Source organism: Egretta garzetta, unplaced genomic scaffold, assembly GCF_000687185.1.
Source record: "Egretta garzetta isolate BGI_Z169 unplaced genomic scaffold, ASM68718v1 scaffold297, whole genome shotgun sequence".
Lineage (NCBI taxonomy): Eukaryota > Metazoa > Chordata > Aves > Pelecaniformes > Ardeidae > Egretta > Egretta garzetta.
This window is the reverse complement of record NW_009260410.1, coordinates 6,014,619-6,037,583: the sequence shown is the minus strand read 5'-3', so window position 1 is coordinate 6,037,583 and position 22,965 is coordinate 6,014,619. Positions and strand designations below refer to the sequence as shown.

At 38.1% G+C, this 22,965-nt stretch overlaps 1 protein-coding gene across 1 annotated transcript in view; it reads left to right on the top strand.

The window, feature by feature from the left end:
* Positions 1-18,997: 18,997 nt before the first annotated feature.
* The window catches only part of GULP1 (GULP PTB domain containing engulfment adaptor 1), a 109,065-nt gene continuing 105,097 nt past the window's right edge, over positions 18,998-22,965 (top strand). The window contains exon 1 of the mRNA XM_035899085.1: positions 18,998-19,035. The gene's annotated coding sequence lies outside the window, so the exon portion shown is untranslated. The remainder of the gene's footprint in view (positions 19,036-22,965) is intronic.

Sequence of the window (22,965 nt, the reverse complement as noted above, 5' to 3'; positions counted from 1 at the left end):
TAGGCTCAGAAATCTCACTAGTTACATGCATAGTTAAATGCTATGTTGTTTCCAGAAAAATGAGAGGCTGATATAGGAAGGCCTTTGAACGAACTTCTTAAAAGGAAATTGAGCACAATAGTGTAAATTGAATGTAGAATAACTGAATTGTGAGAGAACAGAGGTATTGTAGTAGCTCTTCAGCTTTTAATTAAAAATCAAAGCAGTGATTTTTTTTTTTTCCCCCCCAGTTCTGTGCACCATAGAAAATGAACACTTGTACTTCATTTTGTAAAATATACACTGTGTCTTTGTAGGAGAATGCTGTGGGAGGCATACAACATCTTATAGAACTGGCTCACGAACTTTGTGGCTGTGTTTTTTTGAAATAAATGGTTGCCAGAAATAATTTTGATATCTCTCAGTCTCTCATATTATAAGTAAATATAAGTCTGAACTAGACCTCTCTGAATTCAGAAGTTTTACTTCTATAAACTCAAGGAGATCATACCTTACTTGTTTTTTGGGATATTACAATTATACCCAAGATGTACTATTTGGCTTGCTCTTTTCAGTAAATTCAGTTATCCTACAAATGAAGCCCCCAAAATTCTAACACTGTAAGAAGAAGGAGTATATGCGCTCCACGGAGAAAGTGCAAAACTTACATTTTTTTTTTTTTTTTTTTTTTTGGATTGTAGGATTGTATGGGGAGATTTGTGCAAAAATGAGGGAGGAGGGAAATGGGCTTGTGGCAGTTTCGGAAGTTGTTTGATACGTGAGCAGGGAGTCTTAGATGGCAAATACCTTACAAAAAAGGAAGGTTTGAATAGAATCTATAGCAAATGCCAAGGTTAGACATTGTGCTGCTGGCAAGTACGCAGAAAGAAGGCAAAAAAAAAATATTTAGATATTTAGGAAGTGTGTGTTATTGATACATCTTTCACAGCTGATGTGGTAGCCGTGGGGGGGTAGGGGGTGGATAACACAGGCAATATGTGAAAGGAGCAAACTAAAAATCCCTTGATCTTAGAAATCTTACTCAGAATGGCTGTACCAAAAGAGACAACTTCATGTATAATACAAGAGGAATGCCTTCAGAAGCTTACCGTGCAGAATTTTTTTATGCTGTAATTCCAGCTTTTCCAGTACAATACAAGTCACTGCCTGTTTTAACTGTGAACGCTTATGTGAGCTGAATTTTCCCAGTGGCAGTTCTGACATTCTCTTTTTATATGATCACAAAGTTGATGCTTCTTGCAATAAATCTGCTGTTCACAATTTTGTTTATGTTTTCATCCACAAAGAATATGCTGCTTTAGTGTCATTATTTGTGGTAGTGGTATAGATTTGATACACAAGGGTGTCCTTAGGATTCTGATCTGTTTACAAGTCTGGCTATAGAAAACCCATTTTGACATGTGGCCAGTAATTGGTAAAGCTGTAATAATTTCATTCTACAGTTACAGCAAACGAAAAGTACTTTTCAGATAAAGGTATCTTTGTAGTGATTATCAACATGTATATGTTAATCACTTAAAGTTTTGTTAATAATAATTTTGTTGGCTAATAAGAAAAAATCATGTTGTGGGTTTCAGTGCATCAGAAGTCTGACTCGGATTATACTTAGCTGGAGGGAAAGGCTCCCATCAGCTTCCCCCCACGCCCCAGCTACCTATCAGAGGAGCTTAAGTATTAACCAGGGGTTTTAATGATTTCAGATGACATCATCATCCACCTTACTGTGATAAATCAAAGATTCTTTTCCTTGTTCACCTAACAGTCCTGTAGGAATTTTGTAGGAAGTGTTGAAAAACCTTTGCTTTGTTGTCTTGGTAATAAGGGGTGTCCTGGTTTCTGCTGGGACAGAGTTAATTTTCTTCCTAGTAGCTGGTGTAGTGCTGTGTTTTAGATTTAGTACTAGAAGGATGTTGATAACACCCTGATGTTTTTAGTTGTTGCCGGGTGGTGCTTAGACTGGCCAAGGACTTCTCAGCTTCCCCTGCTCTGCCAAGTCCACAATAAGCTGGGAGGGGACACAGCCGGGACAGCTGACCCCAACTGGCCAAAGGGGTGTTTCATTCCGTATGATGTCATGCTCAGTATATAAGCTGGGGGAAGAAGGAGGGAGGGGGGGATGTTTGGAGTGATGGCGTTTGTCTTCCCAAGTCACCATTACGCATGATGGAGCCCTGCTTTCCTGGAGATGGCTGAACCCCTGCCTGCCCATGGGAAGTGGTGAATGAATTCCTTGCTTTGCTTGCATGTGCGGCTTTTGCTTTACCTATGAAACTGTCTTTATCTCAACCCACGGGCTTTCTCACTTTTACTCTTCTGATTCTCTCCCCCATCCCATTGTGGGGGGAGTGAGTGAGTGGCTGCGTGGTGCTGAGTTGCCAGCCGGGGTTAAACCACGACAAGGGCCTTGGGCATGGGTGTGTTTGTGCTCTCAAGTTTTAAGAGCTATGGTTAGTGTTTTATTATAGAAAATAATCAGGTGAAATGAAGGTAGGGTATCTTTCCTTTACTTAGCATCCCATATTGGTATCATTAATGTCTTGATATCAATGGTTGCAGCTTTTGCAGTTCTTTCTCTGCTGAACTAGCCTCTTCCTTACTGAGGGAAGTTTGAGTTAACTCACTAGCCAGACAAGTAGGTAAAATAAATGTGAAATCTGCTATGAGACTCTGAAGTTTACTTGACCAAAGACTTCACTGTTACAAAATGTTGATTCCATATTTTGCTAGTCTCCATATCCTGGATTTTCCCCAAATGGACGTATGTTAATGTTTTTCCAGTTGGGCTACATTTTTCCTGGCTATGACTGTATGATCGTTACTGTGCCTTAATAGAAGGTGAGCTGCATTTTTTGCAGTTAAATACTGGGTTTAGTATAGTTGTAATCCAGGCCTCTATGAAGAAATGTCTGTTTACTGTTGGACTATGCACATACATATAATCTCTTCATAATATATTTAAAAATGCTATCCATGTTTTTCCTCTCTATGACAAGAATGAGTTATGGTTTTATACCTGGCTGTTTTAAAAAGTAAATTTTGCTCTCTCCACTGCAGATTTAGGTTGCTTCTAATCTGAAATGAAAAAATACAGAGATTAGGTGGGCGTTTTAAAGTAATTATTTCCTAGAGGAGTGAATGCAGCCAGAGAAGGCAGAACACAGGTAATTCCTGCAGAGCCATTGAAGGGAGCTTGCGTTGGGTCAGAAGTTGGTTCCCTTGTTACCCCCTTGGAGCTGGGCATGTAAGGGGCTTCACTGTGTCTCGATCCAGTGGCCATATCACAGTCACGTCACCGGCATTCTGGCCCTGTTTTGTGGAAAACCTCAGAAGTGATTGTACTTGGTGTGGTTAGTAGAGCTGGATCTTGCGGATTAAAATTAACATCCAAATAGAGGAGCTCTATCTACTACGGGTTTGTAGTATTTTACTTTGCATTTATATGCTTTATAGAATCCCAAAAACTCAAGACTTTTTTTCCCACCTGGCAATTGTGCTTTTGATCATTATGTATGCACATAGAGATTGTCCAGACATAACTTGTTCTAATGAAATATTAGTTTTCATGGAAATGAATACTATATTGTGTCTTAACGAAATTCAAGAAATGGTAGCAAGACTAAAATTTTGTAGTACAACCTGAATTTTATTTATACAATTATTTTTTTTTTGGAGAGTAGTATTACAATGTGCCTGTAGGCATGAAAAGTCAATGCACATCTTAAAGAATACAATAGAATGGCTAGCAACAGTCTTGAGGAAAGCAAAATTAAACTGTCCAAATGAGTCCATCAGGCTTTTACCCTCTGTAGTACTTGGTGGGAAAGTGAATGGTTGCAGGCTTGAACCTGTGTTTGAAGTAGACACACCTCTGATATGCAACTAAGAAGGGATGTTGTTTTCTTTATCTCTTTTTGCTAAGTATAAATGTTTAATAATCATAAAGGTTACCAAATGAAAGAATACCTGATAGGTTTTTAATCTCATTTAGAAAGGAGGGATGGATTGATTGAAACCCTAACCTGGCAAGAAGATTCTGGTGGGCTGAAGTTATGATGATATAAAAATTATTTCATCAAAGGCTATGGAGTAGCAGTGCAGGTTTTGAGTATATAATGGTTGCCCCTTTGTGCAGCCAGTACTACATCTGGACCTTTTTACAATAGAATTTTATTTAGACATCATTTAGAAGCAATATTTTCCCTTTTTTAGTCAAGAGTTTGCCAAGAATGACATCACCAGATCTCCATCATAGTTGTGTTCAAGTGGAATAGTATGCTGTCCAAAGCCAGTAATAGCAGTCTGACGCAGGGCACAAAATGGAAGGTCCTTGTAGCATCCCATCCAGAAATTGTGGATTACTGTGGGTATTGATCTCACATCATCAGTCAGTATAAGTTGCGATTTCTTTTATCTCAACAGAGAGAGGTTTTAACCAAGAAAGGAAAGGAGGGAAAAATTAAAGATGCATATGAACTGAAAAAATCTTTTGAATAGAAAGAGGAGACCAGTTACTGACTGAAAAATGAGCACTAGAATCGGGATGATATTTCAGGAACATAAATTTATGAAACAACCTGAACAGTAAGAACTCTTAACCAGTTTAGAGTTTCTGTAAAGATAATTTTCCCCCATTTTAAAAGATCCAAACAAGCCTTAGTGGAAGGAAGGGGCTGTACTTAATATTGTCTCTCCTAATTAACTTACTGAGTATGTTCCTGCTCCTATGACAGACCAGACTGAACACATTTACAGTGAACAATGACCTTGCCAAGAGCTTGGCCTGTTCATCCATTGCAGGGGTGACCTTGTCCAAATTATGACAAAGCCAAATGCTGTATTTTAGTAGGAGACATTAGATAGCCATTGGGAACCAGAGTAAGATGAAGTGTGCTGCCTGTGCCTAGCTGGGAATGTTGCACTTCATTCCAGTGTGAGTGGGTTTGCTTAAAACTGTAGAGAATATCTATGTGAAATGCAGCTGTGGTGGTAGGAGAAGCGATGCTTGCTGATTTCCTAGAGGCCATTACTGTAATGGAGTTGAAGATGGGGAGGGGAGCATTTTTATCTAGCGTAAGTGGAATCTGGAAACAGTCTTCCAGATCCGCATAAAAGCTACAGGATAGCCTCTTATTTCACGGGAACTCATGGGAGTTGCTTACTTCAGTGGTGAGGCCATGGAGAAGAGTGATGTATGGCATCTAGTAAAACTGTCTTTTAATCTTTGTGTTGCTGAATATCCACATTCAGGTTGACCGTAGGACCCTTAATTAAACATATACATTGTTGAAAGCATGTTATATGGATTGTTGTGTTTCTAGGTTGGTGGCATCTAGAATTTACTTTTCTTGAGACTTGTCAGATGTGTTTAAATTTAATCCTATTAATAGCTTTGGTTCAGGGATAATTTTTGAGCTGCTTATCTAAAAGTGTTTTATCAATCTAATATATTTTTTCACTATGACTTAGGCTTATCCTTGCTTTATGTAATGTGATTTGCAAAACAAAGTTGGACTATATCTGGCTTTAGGTCACTGATTACAGCTAAACAGGCTTTTGTAGTGGAATATGTTTAGCAAATAAATCTATGAGAGCTTTTAAGAATTCAGATGAAAATTGAACTTAACCATCTTACAGATTTATAAAAAGCGTAATACCTTTATCTGATGATATGGTTGAGAGACCCACCTAAAATACTATTAAAAAGTAATTGTTTAACTTCTTGCTAAAGGAGTTTTTCCACTGTGTAAGTACCTATACAATACCTCTAGTTTAGATAAAAATGTGCAGTGAATCACAAATTATTTCCATATAGTCTATTTTAGTGATCGATAATTAAATGCGGGTTTATAGTTTGGCAGTCTTGTTTTTTATATTGCCTCCCTCACCTCTTCCTGGATACAGTAATTATTTACATTCAAAACATACGGAAGATTGAAATTTCAGCTGATGTGCTGTATATAACCCTCTCTACCATCTTACCTCATACAAATATATGCTGAAAGGTTTCTTAGTTTAAACAATAGATTGCCTACATAGTTTGTCATGTCAACTGTTATTCACCACATGTGTCTAATGGCAATTAGGATTTTTCTTAAAAGAAAGAGAATGTCTCTCTGGACTGGGCAATTTGTGATAATGCCAAGGAAGTTGCCATGGATCTGAAAATGTTGCAACTGCAGTGCTCCATGCATTGTGCTGTGCAACTTCTGGGTTTGCACTTTTGTTCTTTCTTTTCTTTCCTGACTACTTCTGAGAAATGGGATGAAATATCCAGGGTGAAGCTGGGTGATGCTTCTAAAGTCTTACTATGTCTTGCATCAACCAAGCCAATTTTTCTTTAAAGGGGGTGTAAATTTCCCTATGTGATGCTGTTGCAATATTAGTATAATCCTGGGATTTTCAGTGAATCTCGTGATCCTCATTACTTGCATTGCTTCCATCCACAAAGGGAGTCACAGTTCATGTCATGCCTTTGGTTGGATGTTCCATGCCTGTGGTTAAGGACAAAGTGGATACAGCCAACGGTATGGATGATAATATTGTGAAGCGTAGCCAGGAGCAGAGTAACTGAGGATCTTTAAAAGCCATGATCCCTGTAGAGAAGTACTATTATAATTTCCAAAGTGATGTCTTATTTACTAGATACTTGACACCTTTTTCCCCCATTTTCTTGAGTTTCGTTGTTTTCATGGCATGCAGGGGAGAAAGGCTTAGATTTAGTTGCTGTCCACTGTACCTTGATCCACAGGGGAAGTTTGGCGTTGTGCAAGGAAGGTCCCACATGCTCCAAGTGGTTCTAATCTCAGCTGAGGTACTGTAAAATATCAGGGAGATCCAGGCTGGGGCTGAAGGGACTGTGCAAGGGAGTGCTTAGGCCATTACAGAGTGGCAACAGTAATATAATCAACAGTGCTTCCAAGTGTAGGTCTGTGAAATAGTAATAAACAAGAGGCTTTTCAGAAAAATCTGAGGGGATGCAGTCTCTGCCCAGCAGACTTAGTCATGGGAACTTAATGTGTGAAACAGTCTGAAAGCTCAGGGAAAGACTTTCTGTGAGGAGTATGTGGCAGCAGCATTCACTATAGGATCTCAAAATACTAAGAGAGGGGATCGTTCCGCAGTTTGACTCATGTAAATTTAGATTTTTCGGCAAAGATAGTGGGTCAGATTACAACTTTTCCTGGAAGCTGGATGGAGTTTTTGCCTTCAGACAGATTCAGTAATGTTAGTCTTTCATGTTGGCAACTGCATGTGTCTCAGCCTGTCTGTCCTTTTGAAGCCTTGATTAGAAGTGATGTGCTGCAAAGGATCTGGAGGGTCAGCGTATGTTCTGACAGTGTCGTTGTATCTGATGCAGGAATCCTGTGGGCTGAAATAACTTCCTTAGCCTTTCTTTAAATGATGCTCTATATTTTAGTTGTAATCTCTGTAGCTACTTATTTACTCATTGAATGAACACTTGATACATATCCACGTGCAGACAGCAGAGGCGAATCTCTGAACACCGCCAAGCCTTTACAGTTGGATGGGTGTCAATGCATGAAATTCTCTAGCTTTAGTAATGAAGGCATTTTTGACCCGCAGCCCTGAATGTTACTGGATCAATAGATGTCGACATCACTTATATTCATGAATTTTGATAACAGCAGCAATTAAAGTAGCTACACTTTGGATAACTTCTATACTGAGGGCATTTTTTCCATACAAAGTGATGTCACTGTCAGTTGGGCCAAATGTGACGGTATATCAATATGTGGCTGCCGTCTATGCTAGGTTAGAAGAGATATCAGTTGGGATTGAGTATTGCACGATTTGGAGCTCTTAATCTTTTTATCTACTGTTTGGAAAACTTCAAATTGTTTGGGTTCTTTTCCTAAAGAAACCCAGGATTGAAGAGTTAAACTAGATTATATTTTAGCGTTCAATGAATTTGCTTACCAATTTCTGTCTGAATACAGAGCAAATGTTGTTTTATTATTGGGAAGTAGTATGGCCGTTTAGAAAATTACTTAGGCTACAATACTTGGGTTGGCAATTTTATTTTCCAGCCGTAACAGTTCTGTTTCCTTTCCATACCCATTTGTGGAAAGATTAAATCATCATAAATCATGTCTTCAAGGGCTGTGATGCTCAAGTTATTCTGTTTTATGCAGCTCTGGGCTGCATGGATTAAGGCAAGCTGTCATCTGTAACCTGGCCTTATCACAAGCCTACTTAAACTTTTATCACCAGATAAAACCAATTCTTTTCTTTAAAACTGGCCCCAAATGAGCAACTTTTCAGTGTGTAAATCAAAATTGCCATCCAAACAGGAGGAAAAAAGCAAAGTATGTATTTCCTTAAATCAGTTTGAGACAAGCAGACTGCAAGCTTACAGAGAAAAGTTTGAATTCTAGTTTTGGTTGTGTTTCTGTAGGACTACCAGATTTAGAGAACCTGCAATGAAAAATCAGTGTATCCAGTTGCTTAGATATGTGGCTGTTCCTCTGGGGTTGAGGAGCAAGCGTTCAGTCAGGTCTTTGGATTTTCACAGGTTTTAAATGATGAAACTGTTCTTAGTCTGAAAACAAAGTTTAGTGCTTGCTGAAAGTTCAGGCTTAAATCTGTGTGGTACCTTGGTGTCTCAAATTTGAAATAGGTTTTTATGTCTGAGGAGGGCTGTGAGGTTGAGCATAGGATTACCTCCAATGTGCAGATGTTTTGAAGTCCCATTAAAAAGAGAAGTTAGGACACGTGATGAGGCTTATGTGTTGGCTGTTTCAAAATAATCTTAATTTGTATATTGCAATGTGGACTTCGGTAAAGCCTGAAAAACACAGCTTTTTCAGGAGTGAAAATTCAGTGTGATAGGTAGCTGAACCTAACCACAACCTTGTATTTCTGTTTGCATATCAGTTTAGCAAACTGGAAAACTTCTCTGGCATTCCTCACTCAACTCTCAGCTTAACATACTAAGCACAAGATTGTCCTTTTTGAAATGTAAAAAGAGTATTTCCCAAGGCTTTGTGGAGTGGGGGAATCAATTTAGTACAGTTATCTACTATAGATTCCCCACACACACTTCCAGCAATGGCATTTAACTTGTTTGTGTCTGTTTTCTACCTTCCCTGTCTCCTCTAGCTCTGTTCCCAGATACATATACACACACAAATATATAAATATTAGATATTTATTGTCTTTAGACAATGTTTATAATCACTATCTTGTTTTCTTACTGTGGTAACAAATAATGTCTGGAGTACACACTGAAATCTGGCTTAGTATGACTAAAGTGTTGTTTGGGGGTTTTTTTTATTGTTTTCATCTCCTTTTGTTAGTGATGTTTCATGAAGCTTCCTATCAAATATTTAACAGCTCCTTAAGTGTTTGACTCATGATTTTACAGTGATACATGACTTTCCTATCTTTACACAACATTTCCTAGTCAGAGAGATGCATTTGCATTATGTCCTCAAGGCACAGGCTGCCCAGGGGACTGTGGAGTCTCCTTCTCTGGAGATACTCAAAGCCCACCTGGATGATGCCCTGTGCAACCTGCTCTAGGTGAGCCTGCTTTATCGGGAGGGTTGGACTAGATGATCTCCTGAGGTCCCTTCCAACCCTTGCCATTCTGTGATTCTGTGTGTTTCTTGCTGTAGAGACTGCTTTTTGCTGTGTGGTGAGTGTGATATGGTCTGGGCTGATTTCATCTGCCTCTAACTCTGCAGTGGACGTGCATGGGCAGTATTTCTGGGTAACACAAACAATACTTAGAACTTGCCAGGCTATGGCAGCCGTATGGGGAAACCATCCTTACCAAACGGTAAATCCCACACTACACAGGGTTACAATATAAACCTTTTTTTTGCAGTGAAGAGGGATCCTATGGGAATAAATTCAGCACAGTTCAGAACAGCTTCAGAGGGCAAAGCTGCTCTTGAAGGCAGAGGTATTTTTACTGTCTGTGAGGAACTCTGGCTTTTGGCACCCTCGTATATTTGAGTCCACAGAAAACAAAGTGGTGTTGCATGAATCATGTTGAGCAAGAAGCAATACTATAATTACATTTACAGAGGAAAGAGTTCTGAATCCCAGCCCCTAAATCAAGAAGCCTGTGCTTCTTGATCACAAAACAACAGCTTCTGAGCCTTGCGTTGTTCTCCCTGTCTCATCCCCACTCAAACTTAAAGGGGAAAGGAGTAAACAGCTGAAGGAAAGATTGCTTGCCTGCTTTTTGAGACTCTCTTGGGAACAGTACCATGAAGATCAGTAACTGAAGTATAAAATGCAGAGAAACTGTATTGGTGCTCTATGCATGCATATACTCCTTCTATGCATTCCTCAAAGAGATAGATTGAGACTAGATAATAATTTTAGTTACGAATCCTCTCTACTAGCAGTGGTATGCATGTGCACATCATCAATGCAGATGACAGAATTTTACTTACTAAGATTGCCAAACACTTTCCAGTAAAAGATGCATATTTTTTTTAGTGCGTTAGTGTGCTGATTTATTACTCTTCTTTTGATCTCATGAGACTGTAGTGATCTGCTTGAATCTATTTAATAACATAGGTGTTTTGGAGCTAGCATGTGGGTATGGATCAGAAAAGCTTTTTTACAATCTCCACATTACTTAAAATATTCTGACAGTCGAATATTTTGGCTTGGACTTTTTCATGGACACTAGATATTTAAAGATTTCTTGTATTGCTCTTTTCTAGCAGAATATAGATATTAGCTGTCAATTAATTTTTCTTGTTTCTGTGGCATCTTTTATAATAAGCATTAAAGTGTATTGTGACAAGCTTTTGTATTTATGTTTGTAAACAAATAGATTTATGTATATCTGCAGATCGGTTTATGTGAGAATAAGGGGTTTGTATGTATGAAAGACTGGCTAATGAGGAGAAAACTTGTGTGGTCATTTCTTAACTAAGGAACTCCAGTCTGGCATTGTCCGTTGTAAGGCAAGGAGCTGTATCTTAGTTTTCACAGTAGAACTGTATGGAGTTCTTGTGTGATAACTGTTTTGATTCAGTTTCTTACAAATATTTTGGAGAAGGTCAAAATTAGTAAATGAGGTATAGTAGCAAAAGATGTGTATTCATACATGGTACGTACATATCGTGCAGCAAAACATATTTTCATTTCTGTCAGCTCCCTACTTAATTTGCTCTCCAAAATAAATATCAGCTACCAATAGCTGAAAACTCCTGTGAGTCTCTTTCTGATTTTTCCGGGAGTGTTTTGCTTTCTCATTTAGCTTGGTGCGCTCATAGTGTCTCCATTCTCCAGGTCAGTAATCGAGGCACGGTTAGGTGACATTTAATGGTCAGATAAGAAACAAGCATAGACCTGTATCTTAACTCACAAGTCACTGGCCTGTCTGATTTTTATGCTTCATTATTCTTTTGTGTTTTTATGAAAATTCCTGTTGTCCAGCACTCCTGCAACATGTAAATTGTCATGTTTTCTACATTATTGATTTTCAGTGAGAATAATAATAGAACAAGCAGAAAACAAATTCATGACATTATCAAGAAAAACAAAATATGAAATGTATTGTCTGAAAGTCAAATGGGTTCATTGGCTATTTTGTTCATTCGGGCAGTTAGATCAACCCTCATCACAGCAGTGAAGGCTGGTCAGCAAGCCGCATTTGGCTTATCTGTGCTGAGTGGAGTAATTTGGATTAGCCAGTGACTTGTGCTAGCCAGCTAAAACCCCCTGTAGTCCTTCCCAGTATCCGCAGGGGAGTACAAAGGAATGATCTCTGCTGAGTCCCGTGGCTGCTGACTTGTCAGTGGTGTTGCACTGCCTGAAAACCTGGTGAGACAAATGAAAATGCATGTCCTGAAGATGACGTGCTCTGAATTGGCGTTAAGCATTCCATATTAATGTGTTAAAACAATTTGTGTGTACCCTTAAGTGGACCCACTGCCTATCAAGAAGCTGTAGGATAAGTAGGCTTTTAGACAGATGGCATTTCTTCAAATTGCCTTTGGTTCCGTAGGGTGTGGTGAGATTTTCCTTGCTCTGTTCAGAGATATTCTAACTGTTATTTGGGCATAAATTAAAATGTAGGAATAAAATAGTTGTTGCAGCCTGTGATAGGGCTGTATATATTGCTCATTTCTCTAGTCTTAGAGATCTTAAAAATATCCCTGGGATAGATTTCTCTCATACAGAGGAATTAAGTGATACTCTACTTTGATGTTTCTTCCCTGCTTAAGAATGCCTGCATCTTTAGTTTCATCTTTGCAAAGTGTGAGAAATGACTATGTCTAATCTGGGAATTTACTATACCCTTTATATTTTTTTTCCCTAGTCTTTTCCTTGTATTAGAGGACAATGTGATTTTGAAATGTAAAAACTCAGAGCTCTCTTCACCTGAGAAGCACCCTAACACTCTGTTCCCTGCATTAACCTTAAGAGAAAAACTTGGCTTAGTGGCTTTTGATTTTTGTACTAATTGTGTTGCCCACTTTTATTTCCTTGAAAGCTCCCCCCAAACCTTGTTTTAAAGACTGTATGGGAAACAGGTTGTTTAGACAACCATAGGACTTGTCAAGAGGTTTCTTTTCAACTTTTAATAGAGTTGCTGTTACCTGATCCATGTTCTAGCTGCTTCTTTCCTTAATCTGCCATAGCTCATTATTCTATGGCACTACTGTAACATTTATATTGCAGGATGGCTTTAATTCTTTGAGTACTTCAGCTTTCCTTTCTCTTTCTTTTATCACCCACTTCAGAATCTACTTTAGGCTTTTACGTGCTAGTGTGTTAAGTAACTGAGGTAAATTTGCTGAATCAGAATGAGGGAGCAGAGGAACGGGGCTGCATATGCTAGGAATGTATATACTAGAAAAAGGATATAATATCGGTTAAAACCAGCCCTGTGGTCCGGCGTGAATATGCCACGTAGCCCAGTCCTGTGGTCTGCTGCAGCCAAGGTTACTCAAGATGATAAAGAGGGACCCACCTCCTGTGGTCTACCACAGGCAAGGTTACTCAAGATGATAAAGAGGGACCCGCGGCCTTCCTTCAAAACAACCCCTAACGACCACCATTGCGCACGCTCAAGAGGAGGAACACCTGCTTGAAGAAAATTTAAATACGAGATGAACAAGGGGTGATGAATATTAATGTAATAGTTGTGAAACATGATAAATATGTAAACTAGCTCTGTATAAATAAAGGCCAAAAGAATGTGACCTGGCACGCCTAGGTGGAGCTGCGACTCCCCGGCCGCCCAGCGCTGCTTTTGCTCCTTCACTTTAAATAAACCCTTGATTGGACTTATGAAGTAGTGGTCTCAGTGTTTGACCATAACACTAGCATGACGATTTAGTCGAGATTGTATCACATTACACCACAGATCCAAGATTTAAAAATACCCTGTATTGTCAGCATTAGTCTATGGGTAAGTATAGCCGATTGTAATATGAAGTACATAGATACCAAGGTGCTGAGACATAGAAGGTTTTTAATCCTGTCTGTAGAACAGCAGGTTCTTTTTTACATCTGCTGGACCAGAATATCTATAAGAATTATTTTTATGGCCCTGCAAAAGAAGAAGAATGTCAAGTACTGTGCAGAAGAAAAAGAGTATTAATCACATTCAAGTTATGTAAGAATGCAGTCCCTATATATGAAGAAGATCGGTTGATAGGGATGGGTGTAACCAAAGTTGGAAAGGGGAGTTTAGTTGAGACTATTGGGGGCTGCGGGGACTGTTTGATTTCATGTGGATTTAAGGTTTGGTGTGGTTTTGTTTTTGTTTTTTTTTTTTAAATTGTACAATCAAGACAAGTGTATTTGTACCAGACATGCTGTATGTGTCCCCCAGGACAAGTGTGGTTATTCATCCAAGAGTTTTCAAAGAGCAGAGTTTAAATGGTTTGGAACATTTTTCTGTGAGATGATGTCAAGCATACTGTACCTTGCACAGATGTTATAGCCTTGACTAAATGCTCTTTGGTGTCTTCTAAAATTGGCATAGCTTCCATTAAGTTATAATTATAAAGAAACATCTTCCCTCTCTTGAAGGTAGAGAGAAAACAGAATATTTAGGACAAACTTATACTACGTACTGGGACTTCCATAATTTGGAATGTATTCTGATAGCTGAGTTTCTTATGTGTGCTTCCCTTCCCATGTTTTGTTATATGATGTGGGATAGTACCGAACTGTGCACGATTGCCAAATCTCTTGATGTGTGTAAGTGAAAAAATTCTTTACAATTTTTACATATAGTGCACTTAAAAATATTTTTGTTGTTTTTTCGATAATCAGAAGGTATACATGAGGAGAGGTGGTGCTACTCAATGTAACAAATACTGTTTTACCAACTACTTAAAGTTGAAGAGGTGCTGCTGTACTCTGAGACAAATTGTTGGCTTCTGGACAAGAACAGACCTCAGCAAAGGGACTTCCATGTCTTTCTCTGATAATTCCAGTTTAAGAACCTCTCTGCATGATTTCTGAAATGTCTGTGCCTTGAATATAGCCAGTGAACTGCCTTAAGTTTCTGCTGCACATCTGAGTCCTGCTACTGAGAGCTGCTCTGTAAATCTAATTCTTGAAATACTGGTTACAGTGACTGTGAACAGTGCCATATGAATGAGTTTCTGAATAACAGTTTGCTGGCAGGCAGCTATGTCAGTGGCTTCAGGCACTGTAGGATGAACTGCAAAAAAGAGTAGAGCCATTGGGTCAGCGATTCCCAGTTCCACTGCTCCTCTGATCCAGCCTTGAACGCTGCATTAATGAGTGTTGCCTTCCAGACTGTCCTATGACCTTTTCTCGTGTTCTGCTTTTACTGTGGAAAGTACAGTTGCAATGCTGTTACCGTATATTTACAAGAAAAAGCATGGAGCAAAGTTGTTTAAACTTTTTTTTTTTTTTTTTTTTTAAGTAGGGTTTGAATCTCATGAGTAAGGTGTCAATCTAGGTGTGAACAACACTTAAATATGTGTTTCAGACGTGTTTTCTGGGTTGGGTCCCTGTGTCAGTAGACAGGAAAATGTTACAGTGGATGCTGTCCTTAAAAACTGACTTGGCAGAGGAGATGCTGAGGATTTAAAGCTTCTGTTATCTTCAGGGAGAAAGAATGTGCTTGGCTGTACAGGCTCAAGCAGAGCCACAGTCATTACATGTGGAATAGGTTAATGGTTTTATCTTCTGTCTGGAATATCAAACATAGTACAAATTTGGAGTAGAAATAAAAATTCATTATTGCAAAAGCTGAAGTTACCGCTTTCTCTACCTTTTGCTTTTTTTTTGGGGGGGGGGAAGAAAAATTTCAGCAATAGACCATCAGTGAGAGGGTATAGCATTTGCTTGTTGAGGTCAGTGCTGTCATGATGATGAAATGGTACAGGATACATTTGATATTAGATCAAGGGAAAAAATCTTTGTATGTTGTAAACTCCAGAACATCCTCTTTTACACAAATGACCTTCAGCATTTATTATCTTGGTGTTCTGCTAAAACCATGATAGGAGCAAGTAAAATAGGTGAGCATGATGTATTGCATAGTTACTAAAATTGACACACGTTTTGTTTGGCAGAGTAACAAGGCAGTGTAATTATAATGCTGTGGTGTGCAGTACACAGCCTGTTAGAAAATGTTTCTGATGTATTAGCACTCAGCTTTTATTCTACTAGTATACTATATCATTAGCCATATTTTCTGGGTCTTTTTTTGAACTTAGCTTACCAAATTACAGGAAGAGCATGAAAGGCAGAACGCATTCTTGCTAATTGTAGAGAGAGAGGCAAACTAGCAAATGAAATTAATTTTCAGATTTTCTTTTTCAAGTGTTTTTTTTTTTTTTTTGTCAAGGGTTGTTTTTTTTTTGAGGACTTATCAATTGTTTCTTAACTAGAGGCTTATAGAAAAAATGAGGGAGAAAGTCGTGGTGTTTTTCAATGAACTTGTTGATAAAAAGCCAGTAATGAATGTCTGATATATGCAAACAGTACAAAGCAGCATGTCTGAAGGACATACCCTGTTGAGTATTAAAAGATTTAGTTAATGAACTTACCGAACCACTAGTAATTATTTTGAATTACGTAGATAACATACTACCAGCAACTTGCTAGATGAAATTATTTGGAATATTAGTATTCAAAAATAGAAAGTTTTGCTTGGTAGATCTGACTTTAGTCCCTAGTAGCATAAATGGGATAAGTAAGCATCTGGTGCGAGGTCCTGAAGCCTTTTTGCCTCCAATGCTATTCTGCTTCATGACTAGGAAAACAAAATCAGCAAAAAGTGCTTTTACCTAAAATAAATCTTAGTTAAGAATCTAGGCAATATTTGATCATGTGGCTAGCGTTCAGTAGAGACAATCAGAGGTTAAAGTTTAATACGAGCTTAACTTTCTTGCTGAATTGACACCACAGTGAAAACTTCAGAATTTCACTTTCATAAATATCAAGTGCATGTGTGATGGTATAAAGTCTTAGAGATGACAAAAATAAAAAAGTATAGTTCAATCACTCAATATCAAGTTTGTCATCTGTTTTATGGCAGTTTCTTCTTGCATTTCTATGAAGATAGAAGTTATCACTTATCTAGTGATAAGAATTATGAGCTTGGTAAGGAATGGAATACTTACAAATCATCTTTTTAAACATAGCAGAATATTATAGCGGTCATGAAAATAACGGCCCTTCAGCTGAGTAAGCCTGACAAATCTATCCTATTTCAATAGATTCTGAGCCATTTAATGAAATTGGACTTGAATCAAATAAGGAGACACAGGTTAAAGAAAACAGAATATGTGAGAACAAATAGAGAAGCGTGGTTGAACAGGCAAACCAAAACAAAACCCAAATAACTTTATATTGAATAAAAGGGAGAGAACTAGCAAGAAAGCAGCTTCACCCTTGAGAAACAATTGAGTGTACAGGAACCCAAATAAAGCTGCATAGAGGCTTGGGTGGAAGTAAGGGTTGCCATCCTTGTAAATCAGCTGAATCACTGGAAAGACTGAAAACTCTAGAAGTTCAGCATAATCAAGAACTTCCTTTGTTGACTTCACTTTTGCACCTTCACTTACAATTTCACCTTGAAGAATACATCCCTTATTTGCTATGTATTTTTTCTTTAAATTCCCCTAGGCGATACCTCTAGTATCTTCAGTACCTCAAGTAATGGCAACAAGTGCAAGTCATGTTTGTTGTTTGTGTCTTTGGAAGCAAAAAATCCAAGCAGACTTTATGCAGCCTACAACAATTTAGGTATTTTATCTCCAAGAGGCCACAGAGAGCTAATAGCAGTGTAATAACCATTGTAAACCTCTCCAGAGTACCTTGTGAGTAGGTTTCTAGTTCTGATAAGTTGATCTAGCTGTGGCTGGTACTATCAAGTAGCAGACTGTAGTAAACACTTTCCAGTCTTGTTAACAAGGCCCTTCAAGAAAAGGTAGGTTGAGAAAAGGTCACCGGTGAAACTGGATGATGCTATCCTGTTGAGCTATATGATGGAAAAATGTTTTTGTTGTTTGTTTTTTTTTTTTTTTTTCTTTAATGGTACCTATTTGCTCACTGTAGCGGAGTATCAGGCTGTAATTATGTTTGGTTGGCTCTGTGCTGCAGCTGAAAAGCCTTTGACATTTGTGCTTCTCCAATTTGTAATTGAAAAATGATCCTTGAATACAAGAACTTTGTGGTTCTTGACTGTTAAAAAAAAAAGGTCAAATTGGAGGGAGTTGTCAAATAAGGTGCTAGAGGCATTGCTGTCACTTGGTTTTACTTGCCACCTTGACTAATGACTTAAGAAAAAGGGAAAACATAATTAATTGGATTTATTTAGGTGAAACGCAGTTGAGAACTAAAATGAAAAAAACCTGTGACCATTAATAGATGAAATAGTACAAGGTGGGGAAAGACTGCATAATTGTTCGCTTTTTTTTTAAGAGAAATAAAGTAGAGAAAAAAGAAATGAAGGAAAAGAAATAGCACGAGTTCATACTGCTCACCAAGTTGAGTTTTTACAGTAAGGCAGCAAAAGATAGACCAATGAAAGGAATGTCTGTATAGAAGATGTAGAGCCATTTCTTCATTTCATGGATCAGGGAAGTAATATTACCTGATCAAGGTAAAATTCTATGTCTTGATATCTCAATACCTGAAAGTTAACAGATCCAAGGGGATTGAAGTAAATAGTGTAACTAAACATCTCAGAGTGCCTCATGAAAAATATCGAGATTTAAATTGGTATGGCTTATCCAAACATTCAGCAATGAAAGTAAGAGTATTTTAAAATCCTCTGTAAATATCTTAAAATGGACAACATCAAGGAGTGAAGGACAGGGTGGTTATTTATGAGGGACCAGGTCACATGCTGCGCTCTGGTAAAACCAGAAACAGGGCAAGAGCAGACTTCTTTGGCTCCTGTTTCTGCAGGAGAGTATATTGGACTTCCATATGTTGAAACAAGATGTGGTACCATTTCTACAGACACATTTCCTATCATCTGTGGGAGTGCAGTGTTCTCTTTTTTATTATTATTTTTTTTATTTTTATTATGCGACTACCAATCAACTTTCCATTGCAGGAACATGATTTTGGTCTAATGCTGCATGTGGTGCGCATCTCATAGTTAGAGGAATTAAATTAATAAATGGTCAAGCTACTGTTCTGTGTGTTAAGTGGTTGTTTTGTTGGTGTAGGGCAGTTGTGGATTAGGAAATTATGGGGAAAATATTAAAATGAGAATTCCTATTTGAAAATACAGTTCTATTGCTACCAGCATTTTAGTCTGATTTAGACCTTTCCAGCAGAATTCTGTTAAAAAGATTGTGTGAAATATATTTCCATTAAGCTGTTTGCACTAAATTTCTGAAAATGAGAAAATAATTTCTATGCTTTGATAATACACTAGTTCACAACTAATATATCATTGTTTCTTCTTATTCTAGTACATGAGAAACTATAAAGCAGCAGTAACAAAGGTTCAAAAATGTTGGCAAATGAGTGATCTATTCCACAAGAGAATTAGTGTCTGCTCTGTACCTTGGCAAGGAATTTGAATGCAGAAGGGTAAGCTGTTTTAATTGTTACTATGAACCGCTTTACAGAAAAGGATTATGCAAATGTTTGAATTTTTCTTGGTTGAGTAGAGGGGGGTTTTTTAAGGCTGGAATGAATTATTCAGGTAAGACTTTTTGTTTCTTTTCCATTTAAAGTGCTTGTGACAAAGCCAAAAGCCTAAGTTTATAGACTTTGGGGGTTAGAGAGGTATTCCTGTTCATTTGTCCTATTAAACAGTACCCTTGACATGAAGTCAAATGCTGAGTGTATGGTGGGACCAAGTTGTTGACCCAAAGCTCTCACAGTCTAAGTAAATGTGTTTCAGTAACCCTGTTGTTGAGTGAGAGATTAATGCTTGTTGGCATGACTATTACAAATTGTTTTTTCCTGGTGTTTTTTTTTCTTACCTTTTTTATGTCCCTACCTTCTCCACACCTGATAACTCAGTGCTTAGATTGAAAACAGTGCTGCAGTCCACTGAAGCTACAGTCTCCTTGCTTCTCTTTAGTGTAGAGAGAAAGGCTTGTCTGCATAAAGGAGAGGCAGCAGCTGTGAAGTTTCCATTGATTTACTGGAAAAAAGGCAAAATTTGGGGACTTACAAAGCTATGGATAAGAGTTTATTTATGGAGATGGTTATGATATACTTCTCAAAAACATTAAATAAAGCTGAATGTTTTCTAAGCGTGGATAGGGAGCTAGGAGCCCCTGGAAAACTGAATATTTCATTTAGCACAGTGCGAGGAAGGTAAGCTAGAACTATGTAGCAATGTATGTAACTTTTATCCTTTTGGTATTTGTATAAGCACAAAAGCATTTGTTTAGTGATCTAAGGTTTGACAAAAACCTTTTCTTGGCTTGCTTATTTCAGTTGCAGCAGTGTGCTTTAGAGCAAGTGCATATCGCCGCATTTGACTGTAAATCCAAAAATCCATTGAAATACCTCTGAGAAAGCATAGAGCTGAAGTCAGATTAGGCTGAGTCAGTCTGTTGATGCTGCTGGCTTTCCCAAAGGTTATCTTTAATCTGGCACCAACGGGCTCTTGCCATGATATTATAGCCTCTTTAAAGTACTTGCATGATTTAATTATTTCTCAAGAACAGATCACTAGTCTGCAGTTCCCTTCTGACCTCTCTTCTGTATCTTGATGTCCTCAGCATAGGTCGTATGCAAATAATGAGTTTCAAGTAAAAGCTCCTTGGATTTGGAATTCCTGGTATGGCATTGTCTTGTAGGATGACCGAGGATGACTTCAGTTACTGCTGGTTTTCAGGAAGTCAGTGTGTATGCTTATGACTTCACGCTGTTACTTCCCAATTCCATCTTGGACAGGTCCTATGGTTCTCATTTCCTGGATAGTTGGGATGAAAGGCTGTCATTCTTGACTTTCTAAAATAAAACAATGGGTATATAAGTCCTTAGCTTTCTTCTTTAGACTCTTTCACTACTTAGGCAACAGTTTCTTGTTTAAAGATCTTTCTCACAGGGTAGATGGGAGCTTAGACCAAAAAAAAAGAAGGGGGGGGGTGGTCAAGAGAAAGAATAATTAAAAAAAAATAAAATCAAAGCTTGCCAATTGCAAAAGGATCTTGTAGTCTGGGAACAAACGGGAGGAGACAGATTCTTTCTTTCTGGCAACGGCAACTCAAAATCTCTCCCACGTATGTACTGGATTCTCCTTTTATCTCTGTACTTCAAAAAGACTACCTAATGGGTGTCTCCTCCCACAGGATGGGGCAAAGGCAGACCTATTGGTGAATAAAGTTGTTGACGGGACTCATCACCAGTCCAAAACACTGAATCATTTTATACATGTAGACTTACTTATAACAGATTTATTTAAGATGCTTAGATACAAATTCTTTTGCTGATTTGCAAGCAGGCTTATGTAGTATTTGGAATTCTGGAAATTAAAGACAAAGCTGGTTTTATGTGCAAAGTCCTTTATTTTAAGGACATTGAATCCTTGGGCTTTTAAAGGTGTATGTAGTTTTAGTGTCCGTCACTTACTGAGTAATTGAAGAATGTAGCATTGCGAAGTTACAGGAGAAATTACGTGGAAAATGCATAGACTTGTACACAGAAATCTTTAGGGCCAGGATTAATCATTGGCACTATCAAAATCAGATGTTGACCAGTGACAGGATCTAAAAACTCCAAAATGGCAAATGTGTTCTAATTTCACTGTAGCGGAGTTAAAAGAAATGTTTCGACTTCCCTGTGTTATTTTCTGGAGGGTTAAAATTTATTTGTACTGCAGTAGTAAATGGTAGAAGGTTCTAGCATGCATGACCTGGTTCAGCTGGATAACTGTATTGATTTTCTTTTTCTTTTTTTTTTTTTTTTTCCAGTGGCTCTGCTTTAGTTAATTTTAACTTCATTTTTTGATTCTTGATTAGTTCAGTGGTAAGTTGTCATTACAGCATTCGACTCCCTAAGGAGATGATCTATAAGGCAGATTTTTCCAGTGGAGGGTCATGATTCAGCTAATTTACATATAATTTAAACCGCAGTTGGCCTAATACCCTGAAGTAGAATTTGAGATACATGGAAGTCCAAGAATGTAATACCATAAATTAGTGTTTATATTAAGTACTCTTTAGAGACCTGCAGGAGGGGCCAGTGGGACACATAATGCCCCTTGTGTTCTTTTTTTTGTTTTGTTTTCATGAGGCACGTGAAATTAAAATCTCAAGGAAGATTAAGAAAGCAGTTGCACTTACTGCAAAATAGCCATTTAACATTTCAGTGGAAAAGCTTTGTTTCATCAAAGCTGCCATATTTGTTTTCCCAGACTGTATTTGGATTTATATTTTAATTGCCTATTGAAATAAATGAGCATAATAAAAATGTCTTCATGCGGTTAGAGCAAGCTAATGAACTCTGACTTCTGCATTTACTGGTGTTTTACATTTCTTGTAAGTTTAGTATGAGCTACATTTAGTTACTTAAACCAATTTTTATAAGATACAAGGAATTTGTCTCCATGTTAACATCTAAATGATTTTGTCAAGCTGAGCCAATGTCTCAGAATGCTGTATAGAGGTGGCAGACGGAGGATAAATTAATTGGATTTGTGTCTTTCCTGACTGTTTTTGGCGCAGCTCCGCTGTGGACTGAAGTGTGAGTGTCACTTCACCCAAGAAAAGACAGTTATTTACTGAAAGATTTCCTATATACATTAATGCTGTGGTTTCCAGTTCGGTACCATAGTACAAGCCAGTGTGGAAGTTGGAAGAGACAGTCCTGCTCTTCTTCCACTTTCTAGTACTTATTGTCAGCCCTTATTTTTTGTTGGCATGTGGTAGGAGGAAACTTCAACACAGTGGTGGGTGGGTGGGTTTGGTTTGGTGGGTTTTTTTTTGTGGTTTCTCTCCCCCCCCCGCCCAGTTCACTGACAGAGTTGCCTGTGCAGGAGTGCTTGTCCCAGTGCAGAAGGACAGCGTAAGTGGGAGTGTTTGGGGACAGAAGGCGTCGAGGAGCACAACTGCTTTGAGAGTGCATTAAATCAAATGTAAAACTATACGGGACTAATGATAGAGTAATGTCAGAGCTAAATGTGTTTGAATGGCTGTGTTTCTGTGAAGTAGTTTTCGGATGGCTAGATGGCGAGTAGTTAAAAGTGCATTAGTAAAGTTTCTAAAAGAATCAGAAGCTACGCCTAGGTTTCTTTCTAAGTAGCTGTACTTCAATGTGATGAAGTCAAAACTGTACAAAACATTATCTCATACGGTGATAACTAAATTGATGGGTCATAGTTTGGTTCTGTATGGTTTGATAAGTAGCAATAACCATGGATAACTGTTATATATGTCCATCTGATTCGTGTTAATATGGAACAGTACTAGGGCCGCATGATGACATACCCTTGTATAACCACAACCCTAAGAAGAGCAGAGAGGTTAATGTATGTAGTTCTTACCTTGCACTCCCCCCAGA